Source organism: Trichoplusia ni, chromosome 14 (assembly GCF_003590095.1).
Source record: "Trichoplusia ni isolate ovarian cell line Hi5 chromosome 14, tn1, whole genome shotgun sequence".
Lineage (NCBI taxonomy): Eukaryota > Metazoa > Arthropoda > Insecta > Lepidoptera > Noctuidae > Trichoplusia > Trichoplusia ni.
The window spans coordinates 3,723,238-3,735,408 of NC_039491.1; the positions used below are offsets into that span (position 1 = coordinate 3,723,238).

Below are 12,171 nucleotides of genomic sequence, written 5' to 3' on the forward strand. Positions count from 1 at the left end.
CAACAAAATGTCTAAAACATTCTCGAAGTCAGAAATCAAAATTAAATGGAGGAGTAAATCCTGGTTCGGACACCGACTACCCTACATACTAGGCTCTAATGAGTACTATTATTATTGTTAATGGCGTCTTCTCACAATATAGTTAATGTTATATCAGTGTAATATCTAACGTGAGTTTACTCAGGTCAGTCGTCCGGAAATGAAAGTGGCAGTTATTTAATTAACTGCCCTTTTCGAGCCTTTTCCCTATCCCGATGAATGAGCAAGGGCAAATAAGCATATACGCGATTTATTTTTTAAATTGGTTCAGTGTCATGTCATATGAGTTCATCGCGAAGTTAAGAGGTTCATGTGAACATGACGCGGTGTTATTGGTTTCTTATTTTGGATCGAGTGGGATATATATACATCTACACATTTCTATTTAAAGATTTAATTTTTACGGATTATTCTCCGTTGTTTTACCCCTTCTCCAAATGGTAGATTGGACACAAGACGCACAAACACGCTATTAAGCTCTATACCATCCCTAATGGATCCATAAAAAAATGCTGACTATGATATATGCAAGGTTAGGCTAAATTTTGTAGTCCCATTGAACTGTAACGATTATGCGGAAATACGTCATAGACATCACTGTGTTTGTAAAACACATGTGTCAGCGCCGTTCTCTACCCGCCCGAATTTAGGAATCTATCTACGTTGCCCGCACTTCCACCGCGAAATTTCAGAACGGGCCTACAAATAAATGGAAATATAAATAGGTGGTACCGAAATAATATCTAATTATAATATCCTACTCTCAAATTTTGACCTCGTATGACGTTATCGTATAATATAAATATAGAAGACAAAAAACATACTATTAATCTGATATTAACGTAATTCATTTTAATGTAAAAAGGACGAACGCAGGAAAAACGCGAGGATCAGCTTGATAATAATGCATTTGAAAACAGTCATGGTATATTCTAATTACTAGGTTTTACCACTTACTAGTGTTTGCATAGTTAGCGATAAGTTATCTGCACTTCTAATTTATTAACAATTAATTAAATCCCGCTATGTAAGCTGGCAATGTTAATAAATAACTTACATAAAACTAACGAGCACGCAACGGTATTTGCACATAGCTATGGAACATTTTATTATCCAACAACGGCGTAGACCAAAAGGAGGGTTGTGTGTTTGACATTTATGTGTGTAGCAGATGGCTAGAAAATTAAGTGATCTTATAAGATCTTTTATTTTACACCCAAAAAAAAAGAAATGTAAAGACACATGAATGTTTCATTAGTACCGACATCGGTACCTGTACAATTGAAAAAATAAATACGAAATGTTTTTTAAATTCTTGCTGGTTCAAATTAAGAACATTTAAAAAATGTTATGATTTGTTTATACCGACAATCGTAGAGACATTTTTGTTCCTTTACAAATTTAATTATAGATCAAACCACTTTATAATACTACATTTAAGGATTTTAATATACTTGAGATACCTTTATAAAACCCTTAAATGATAACAGCCGTGAAGAAGAATAGTGACTCAAATCGTGATCGGAGAGCGTCGGGTCGGCAGTGTCACTCCGACTATACTCGAACGCGGGTCGACCCTCGGCGCAGGCATAACGCACTCTGCCGAAACATTTCAAAAGTTATTTAAAAAATAAATCTGTCAGTGACTAAAATGGTGTCCGATTATTTTACGTAAATATGACGTAAAATAATGTCAAAACTATTTGTGATTTTTTTGCAATTGTTTTAAAGTGTATTTTTTTATTTATTTATTTAAATTTAACTAAGTATTAGTCCCATAGTAAATGATAAATTCTCTAAATATTATACTTTTAGAAAAATAAATATATTGAGAGCGTTTCTTTCTAAAAAGTTTGTTTTAGAAGTAGTGAAACAAATACTTAAGTGAATGTGAAATGAACTAGGAAATTGGAGGATAATTTTACTTCAACTTTGGTAAGTCCTGGTGATTTTGAAACAAAAATGATTAAACTACATTATAGTCGACAATAAATTTAGATCCAAAAAAATATTTTAGTTAGGTGGTTTTACAAATTAATTAAATATCAAATTTTGTTTAAAATTGCTTAAAACTATCACTTAGATTTTATTTATTGATATTGACGAAGAAAGTTGACAAGCCAAGGTTATGCAATTTGTTGAATTTCGGAAGCTTCTTTGAAAATTTTACTACAAAACTCCATATTTTTTACAATTTTTTGTCGATCTCATCAAAAATTGGATGAAAAATTAGATAATTATTTTTGCTCTATTTAATTAGCACCAAAAGATGGAAGAGTAAGTAAACTTTATACCAAAAAGAAATCAGTTTTTTTCAACTTCTAATTATCGATCGGGAACTTACTTCTCGAGCTACGTTCGTTAATAAATTCTTAACAAAGGCATAGACTAGAATTAACTAACAAACATCAGAACATAAAAGGATTACTACCCCGTTTCATTCACCATTCACTACAAAGAAATGCAAACAAAGAGAGTGACAGTGTGAAGGTGATATGAAAATGCAAAGCTGGCTTTGTGATGAAAATGCAGCGCGTATGATTATGAGTGCCAGTATTTGAGGCATTTAGACCGTGAATGCTTCAGCCATATTTTCGTTCCCACTATGCCGAGACAGAGGTGACTTTGTTTTTCCTTAAGTTGAAGATGCAGTTGTACTGTCATACCTTCTAGAAAGCGTAGGCAATCATTGGTTTTCAAATCAAATCAATCCAATATTAGTACCCATACATATGCGTAAGAATTTGTGAGTGGTTATACTTATCAATCGAAACATGAAACTTTTATTTTAGCAAATACTTTAATCCATAATTTATATTCGAAAAAACTGTTACTTATAGAACTTATAAATGCGTAAGTTGCGAAAAATTGCGCTAAGCCCAAATAATTGGGTGTAGGGTTCATATTTAGCTTTTTAAAACACCAATAGAATGCTTTATTACATCACATATTAAATTGATATGATTCTTCTATCTCAATGCACCATTGAGATACATTTTGTTTACAATACATCTGGTTGTATTTTTATTCTAAACATTTCCAAACCAAAGCCGAGGAGAGTGGGTTGCCAGCATCCTATATATAAATAACGGAATTGAAAATGTGGAATACAAACGCAATCTCTCGTAGCTATCACGATGTCACAGGCCTCTTTGTCAGCCATATTGTCAAAGTGAGTTCTTATGACGCTGTGGGCGTCAACGGATTCTTTTTTCGAATTTTACAATATTTAAATTACTTTTCTGCATCGTTCGTTGTTTTCTCCTTATGCATATATGAATGACCATTCAGATTGTAAATGATGTAATGTTTATATTTAAACAGCACATGATTGACCAAAATACGAAAGTTTTGTTTACTCTCGAAAAATAAATTATTGTTAAACAGAGCTTTAGTTAGACGAATACAATTGTATATTTTCAAAATATTAAGCAACCTCGAGAAAATTTGTGGCAGAGGACGTTACATAGTTCTTTCATTTTTTCTTACCGTTGCAAAATTGTAGAGTCTCACTAAAGCCTTTTGCGGAGTATATTGCGGCTTTCGATAAGAAGACATTTGAAGAGTAATTTCAGAACATCTTTTCTAATACTGTTGGGATAAAATGCATAAAATACTGCAGGAAGCTAAGCTACATAACAAGTTTTGTAGTACACTGAGATTAGCAGGGGATTTCCGATTTTTTTATAATATACGTCAGCGATATCGTAAGTTATGAGCTTGCGAAGACTATGACAGCGTGAGTTATGAGCGTCGGTCCCCTTTGAGACGCGTGAAGCGCAACTGATTTTGCCTTCATATTTTTCCACCATATTATCATGTCATATTGGATATTTAGTTTGGTGTTTCGCTTTGTCAATTTAATTCAAATCTGTGGAAGGCTACCTATGCGCACTTATAAATCAATCAACAGTAACATGACTAGGCAATGTGCTAGTAATTTAGGCAGGGATTACGGCTGCTGGATATGCTTGACTTATTGGATTAATAGTAAATCGAACGGTTTAACAAAGATGCAGATTCATTCATATTTTGGTAGAGTTTGATACCTACTCGTAATACGCAATAAAGGTATGTATCTCTGACGTGAATTTTTTAATGTTCCTTATTATGTTAATCCTGCTCTCAGATAATTCAATTAGGCAAAAGAAAAGAACGAAGAACAAAGTTTTGTTAGTCGGTAAGGTAAGTCGAAAATGAATCTACCTCAACATCATGGGTCTAGGCAAAAATATTTCAAATGCTATATTCAAAAACACAACTACCCTTGTAATTGGGGCAAAAGTTTCTAGTACCTACAGCTGTAGTCACGTTACATTAATTTCGTATAAAGTTTTAGAATAAAAATTTGTTGTTCCACTTTGCTTGTGTGGGTAATGTGTATTGTTATTATTCCAAATTGGTACAAAAGTTCATGTTACTAAAGTGGGTAACTTTAACTTTTATTTAATCTTTTTGTACATTCGACGAGGTTTTTTGGCAGTTTATTAAATAATTTCACGATTGTAGAGTGGTAGAGCCAGTACTGAAAGCTCTGGAAGTTAAGTGGTAGTTGACGAAGTAGGCGTTCTCTACACGCAATGTACTGTTTCGACTACCTTCCACAGAGAGCAATTTAAATAACAATAAAACAAAAACGTGGTTCACACAAACGCTGGTCCTACGTGTGGATCGCGTAGAGTCGCTTTGGCGTGTAGAACTCAATCACTTCGCTATCCGTGCAATAAGCGTACTAGTCTCACCGCAAGCTAACCAACTAAACTTATTCGTAAGTTTGTAGGCATAGTTTGGAATGGTCCTTCAGGGTTCGGTGATTAGAAACTATTGAAACGGATTGTCATTAAATCGGCAAACTTTATATAGTTAAAGATAATGGTTTGAACTGAGTACTTAATAAAGGTCTACGTTCCCCATGCTAAGTCAATTATAAAGAAGTAATTTTCTTTTTCATACTATTTGTGACAGCAACAACCACTGCTTAACAGATACATGATCAATAAAAAAACAACTGTTCATCTGTCTCGCCTGGAAGGACAAACGGACGGACAGATGGACATACAGACGGAAGGACAACTTATATTCAGTAATAGCTTTAACTTTAGTAATAATTCCATTTTTAATCTTTGGGCAATGATCTAAAAACGGAATCATGTTGATTCCAGTAATCTTTAGGATCAATTATTTTAGTTGCCTTCATCTCTATAATTGATAGAACAGGAAACAGTTAATGAAATCAACGTTTTTATAATTAAACGTGATGACGCTCTAAAACCTGTTATAACATAAATTAATTCGTAATAAATAAGTATAACTTATTAACGCCAATTTTAAAATTTGCATAAAGAATCAAAATGGCCTTAGTCATTGAGTTTCATAATTCCCGGTCTGAAGAAAAGTTACAGCTCCCTGAGATCTATTGCTAACCAAATAAAATGTATAATTGAAATTACTATTATAAAATGTTTATTCGAGTGAATCCGCAAAAGTACTATTGTCCTTTTTATGTTATAGTGTAGACTAGGATAGGCTATAAGGTTGTTGTTTTTACATTTTAAGTACTGTTAGTTATTACTGTTGTTATAAGTATTTAGTTTTCTAAACTCATATTTAGTGTATATATAATAAGTAAGTAATGTGTAAAGAGACCGCACTATCGCATTAGGGTTTTAAGTTCCTGTAATGATAGAAGTAAGGGAGATTTTTAATAAATAAATAAATACTTTGACCATCATACTTGGAGAATCGATTTGTCTATCGAAAGATACAATGAATCTATCGGCATAAGGGCTCTTGACAGTTGGCTCTTAGGTTTACAAAGGGCTAACTGCAGTATGATTAAAAAATAAATAAAGGTCTAGTTTACATTAAGCCACTATTTTTCTGTTTATTACCTCGGAGTTTTGGACTGGCTAGACTGGTTTGATGATTATTGACTTGACACCATAATAAGGAAGCTAGCTGATAGGAAAGTTTATTTTTTATGTAGCTACGTTTTTATCGTTAAAGCAATTTACATTATTCAAAACAAGTAACCAGAAATTAATTCATTAGCCTAATATTCGCTTAGTAATGCGTTAGTTTATTTGTTTTGTGCGTTAATTGTTTAACCTTGTTCCACTGTTTATTGGCTATTGCAATAAGCCAAACACACTATCTGATTGGCTAAATTAGATTGTTAATAGGACATGCTCCTAACACGGTGTCAGTGATGGTCTAATTAAATGCCAGTCATTGTAGCTTTAACATTAGCTTACAGTACTTTACATAGCTTTTATCAATTTTATTCATTTTCCGATGCTGGTAATCGAATTTTGAATAGTGATTAAACTAGTTTTCATTTGTTTTTGTTGAGATTTAAGAGTCACAGATGAATAAAAATAATTGGTGCTGGCATGTTTTAAATTTAGGATAATTTGCCGTAACATAGACAGTAGACTCTATACTGAAGTAAAACTATACATAATATACCTATATTACATATTTTGTTGAACTACAATATTATCGAGTTGGGGTCGGTTTCCACTGGATTGCAAAAATATATATTACTAGCTGTTGCCCGCGACTTCGTCCGCGTAGTTAGAAGATATAAGTTATGATTTATACCTGCCCTGCTTTTTCCACATTTTCCATTGTACCTTCGCTCCTATTAGTCGCAGCGTGGTATATAGCCTAAAACCTTCCTCGATGAATGGTCTATTCAATACAAAAAGAATTTTTCTATTTGAACCAGAAGTTCCTGAGATTAGCGCGTTCAAACAAACAAACAAACTCTTCAGCTTTATATATTAGTATAGATATAGAATTCTTTATTCTTTTGGACACATGCATTATTTTCCCATTGTTATCGTTTCTGTGATTGATTGACAAATTATTGTTTTATACATTCAGTCACAAATGCAAAATAAGGCCTTGATATTGCCTACCAATCTAGAGATAGTAATCATTTTGATTAACAGGTCAAACCTACTTATAGGTAAATGTTATAGTTCCACAAATATGGAAACGTTTTGTCAAACGTTTAACAATGCATGCGTTTATAGTTGCAAGGTCCGTATCATGCATTGTGCAGTCTTCGACTGGTAAGAAGCCCTGTTATACCCTGTTTGTACTGTAAACAAGAATTCTCATAATATTTGCTTCATAGAGCTACAACAGACCCGCCTTTACAAAGTAGTCTTATCTAGAGATATCATCTACGTAGAAAATAAACAAATGAGCTATAATATGTCTATTTCTATACGTTAGGATCTAAACAGTATACTAGTGCAATGGCTATGAAACGATTATACCGAATCCTGTCACTCTCTTTTAACCAAAATGAGAATTACACTAGACAATTCTAGAATTTTTATAGTGTCTAACTTTCGTGAAAATGATTCATTATTTAATGATGCAATGTTTGTTCACGCCTTTTTTATTGCAATTGCCAGACTAGTTTCGGAACGGTGGGTTCGTAATTCGAACACGAATTTTGACGGACCGACTAAATAAACCGTTGCATCATTTAAAAATGAAATAACTATGTACTTATTGAATATCATCACTTAATTATATTTTTTTAAATTTTTAACATTTAGTTGCACTAATGCTGTCGACGATTGAACCGACCGTGTTTTATTGACTACTTACGAGATAATCTCCCAATTTATTGTCACCACGGATATGTTGGCCGATCAGCTATCAAAAACATTTATATCGATCAAGTGAATCCTTGAAAATCCCGGTCCATTTACCGGGCTATTTGAGTTGATTCAACTTAATACTACATAAACTTAACAGTACTATTTTGAGAGTTATTGCCTTTTTCCAGCCGTGTTAGGTACAGCTAATAGTCTGATTGAGTTGAATCGAATACCATATTTTAAGAGGTATAAAGAGCTTAAGCGTATTAAACCTCTAAACCTGTTTTTAATCGAATTAAGCACCATAGAGAGATTAAAAATCAAACTAAGTAACTACAAAATTACGTATTTATTTTTTCTATGTTCAGAAAAAAAACAGTATTTCTAATTCTTGTAATATTGTATCCAGTTTGTAATATCACTGCCCATTGTGAAGTATTTCTATAATGATCGTGCTTGTTACGAATACAATAAGGAGTATCGTATTGTAATCTTGCATTATCTGTTATTGAAAACCTCTTCGTAATACCTGAGATGATCTTAATCTTATCTACCTCGAAACCAATATTTATATGTTACTATTTATATACGTTTATCTCAGTTTATTTATGTGTTACGTATTCGATCGTTTCTTTTAGTACTTGTAAAGTAATATGCAACGTTGCTGCCAAGATAAAGCCATATATTGTTGGTAAATTAAACGAGATAAAGAAATAGTGTTTACAAAATGAAGTAGCCCATTTTCTTACAAAGTCCGACCAAATGCAACTTTTTTTTGTTGTACGACATATGTACATGAGCAGTACTGATCAAATCGCTAAAATGTATTGAAGTGACTCCAACCTCGTGACTTTTTAAACAAACGTCATTTCCATACTTAGAGCGGTTCGGTTAACGTCACACATGCCGCGAAATAAAACACGTCCACATAAGCGGTTGTACTACTGATTATTGCCAGCTGACCTGCCTCGAGGTGTTATTCAGTTTTCACCCGCTTTCTTCAGATTGAGTGAGCTTCCTTTAGATCGTGCCCCCTGTGTGTTTGCCAAAACCAATATTTATAAACAGAAAAAGATTACGCGTCCATTGTCCTCATATTTCAAAGTTACATAAAATCTACACAATAGTTTTTAACATATTTCGTTTACAAAATAATCTACTTTGTTTAGCTAGTAAGAATAAGGCCCATCTCTAATTAATTGTGATACGCCAGCTTAAGGGACAATTCGTAGATTTTTCGGGACAGAGAACAGAGATCCACGGTATTAACACGACGCCTGCTCATTGAGATAACAAAAAAACCAAGACCAAAATTCATCACATTATTCTTGATCGTTTTCTTTTGTTGTTGTCCTCTTTCTTCCTTTTTCAAGAAGGGAAATTTATTTTCTAAAGACTGTTTATAGTATTTGAAGTCTAAAATGATACCACGGGTACATAAAATCGGTATAAAAACTGTCCTATATGGCTGGGTGGTTCCTGAAGTGGTTTTTGGGTGAAAGAGTAACAATCATGCATACATACAAATTTTCTCATTTGTAATAGTAGGAAGTAAGCACACATTTAAGTTTCTACCTCTACATTTGATGGCTTAAATCTGTGACTGAATATTTCATCACACATTGGTTTAATCTCAGTGCCAGTTAAGAGCATCAATTAAAAATTAATAATAAATTGACCACTTACCACTGCACATGTACTGGACAAATTAATTTGGTATTGTGATCCTGAATATCGTTTGATGAGATTGACGCGAAATGATTGTCCATATTTAAATAAGTATATAATACAGATCTGCATGTTTCAAGCATTAAGGATTTTGGTGGTTTATATCACTATTTAATTAAATATTTCAGACGTATACGTAGACTATCATTAATTTTAAATAATAGAAATAAATGTTATTTTCATGATAGTCACACGAAATAATGCATTTATTACGTATGACTCTCATCAAGCACAACAATACGTTATTATTTCATGAATATGACTAACAGACCCTTATCGTTATTTTTTTCCTGGTAGGTACTAATTAAAACCGTATATTATTGTTTTCAATTGGGAAAATAATTAAATAGAAATATAGGATTTCCCCCATTACAAAAATATGGCGTTTTCATTACATCCGATGTTACAATAAATATAACTAATGCGTCCTATTTTAAATGTGCAGCCTATTAGCAGCAAATTAATTTGAAGGAGACAATTAAAAGTGGACTAAACTTGTATATTTACAAAGGTCGCAAAGTTATAAAAAAAAAACTATCTACCCGTTCTACCAAGCTTTCATTTTGACGGTCATAGGTCTTCAGATCTAAAGATATTTTATAAATAAGTAGGTAACAGAATCTAATAAAATTCGCATGTAAACTTTAATTACGTGAATATATCATTATGGATCCGACTCATGAAAATTTAAAAAAGGAAAACTGTAATAGTACGTTTTCTTCTATGTTAGCAATACCAGTTTCCGAAATTGCCTAACGGTCTAAATTCTTTGTAAATATATTCTAACAAATGTAAATATGCCCAACATGAATAAAAAAGCAGTCGATATGAGGATTGTTATTTTAAAAGAAAATGAAAGATTTTCCATTTTTCCTTTGTCAATTTTCATACGTGAAAAGAGACATTGTATTGCCTTTATTGGCTCTAGTGCTGCTTGCAAACAAAACACAATCTTCACATTTGATACCTATTGACTTCAAACTCTTATTATAAAAACTTTATCCTAAATGAAATATAGAAAAACAGAACGTGAACATCGAATTTGTTCGCACTATTTCCAAATTATGTTCCTTCACACATATTATGGCTTTTAATTTAAATATGTGTAGAGTGTAGTGTACTACCGGAGGTCACCATATGTGACTTCAGCCGCGGTCACTGTTAGAGATGTGTGGACGGACATGGGTTTTCAACACTTTGAGTTTCGTACTTCATGTGTCCACATTTTAAAATCCTGCGCGGGGTCGCAACAGATGCGGGTAAAACAGGGACCGTTCGTAAACTTCTTGTTTGTGTTTTTTATTTATTTGGGCGTGATCCTCGTCGTTTTTTACTTCTGCAATGTTTATATCGTGTAAAACTTAAAGGCAGAGAAATTATTTCGGATAATGAATATTAATTTTTGATTTTCGATCAATATTTATTTATTTTCAAGACGTTATCTTTCTGCTGTCTGGTTCTAGTCAATTGATATTAAGCAACGGTTGTCATGGTTAAAAAAAAAACTAGAGTGTTCAACTTTAGAAAAAAAAGTTTTTTTTGTGCGGAGGGACGCGTGGTGTGTCTGAATCCCACTTGACCGGTTCTTACACTTTTACGTAATAAAAATACTAAATTTCAATTAGCTACACGACTTATTGGCATAATACACTATTAAAATCTGATAACATACATTTTGACATCTGTATTCAAACCTATTTTAGCAGTAAGTACGAACAATACGGGGAACAGTTTTAGATCTCCGGACATTTAGAATCTGTGAGTTATTACATGACATCGCGGGTCTTGGATCCCTAGTAACATATTTGCCTTTATATTAAGCGGGGTATAACACAGTTACAAATTGTTCAATTGAATAATGGAGAAAGTTCCTGCGGGTATTTGGAACGAATTTTATGGTCAAGTATTTTTACTACCCATTTTATGTCGTACGGTACTAAGTTTAAGAGTTGTGTGAGTGTAAACTACCTTATAATAAAACAACATTATCAATAAGGTCTTTCATTAACATTGACTGACTCTAACATTTATGGGTTACTGGTTAGGATCGACGGGTCCCGATCTCAACATGACGCGTACTCAGTTCTAATTAACATTATTAACATAAATGACGGTCAACCCTCATCACAATAAACAGCTTCGAATAATACTCGTCAGAATAAACTGAATAATATATTTTCACGTGCAGACTTGCATGTTGATAAACATTATCCCAATATCGCAGTAAAAAGACGATCAATAAATTATAGGATAAACAAATCAATTTACTTATTTTGAAAGCTATCTTCAAAAAGCTTTTGTTTTATATCATATTCAACAACGCCATCTAGTTTAAACTCGTAATATGAACACTAGACAACTGATAACATCCCAACCCGTCCCACTAATATAATAAAGGTGAAAGTTTGTGAGTGTGTATGTTTATTACTTCTTCACATCAAAACGGCAGACCCGATTTTAATGAAATTTGGTATGCAGTTAGCTGACTCTCTGGATTAACACATAAGCCATGATTTATTACGTGATAATATTTTATTTCCTAATATGGCGGACGAAGTCGCGGGTAACAGCTAGTACTTACATATTTCTAAATGCATACATATAAACAATTAGCGTGCTCGTTGCTCAAACATTTTTCCTGGGTGGGAATCGGACCCCGGGTAACTATACCTACTAACTACTAAGTCTAGGCCACTAACTACTAGACCAACAGTCCAGCTAAGTTTTATCACTATGCTATTTGTACAAAAACGTACGTGTCGCGTGTCAGCGCTGCTTTTCT

The 12,171-nt window shown here is 33.0% G+C and overlaps 1 protein-coding gene across 4 annotated transcripts in view; it reads left to right on the forward strand.

The window, feature by feature from the left end:
• The first annotated feature begins 1,354 nt into the window (after nt 1-1,354).
• LOC113500442 (tachykinin-like peptides receptor 99D) overlaps nt 1,355-12,171 on the forward strand; it is a 101,044-nt gene continuing 90,227 nt past the window's right edge. For all 4 annotated transcript variants that reach the window (XM_026881241.1, XM_026881243.1, XM_026881239.1 and 1 more), the window contains exon 1: nt 1,355-1,974. The gene's annotated coding sequence lies outside the window, so the exon portion shown is untranslated. The remainder of the gene's footprint in view (nt 1,975-12,171) is intronic.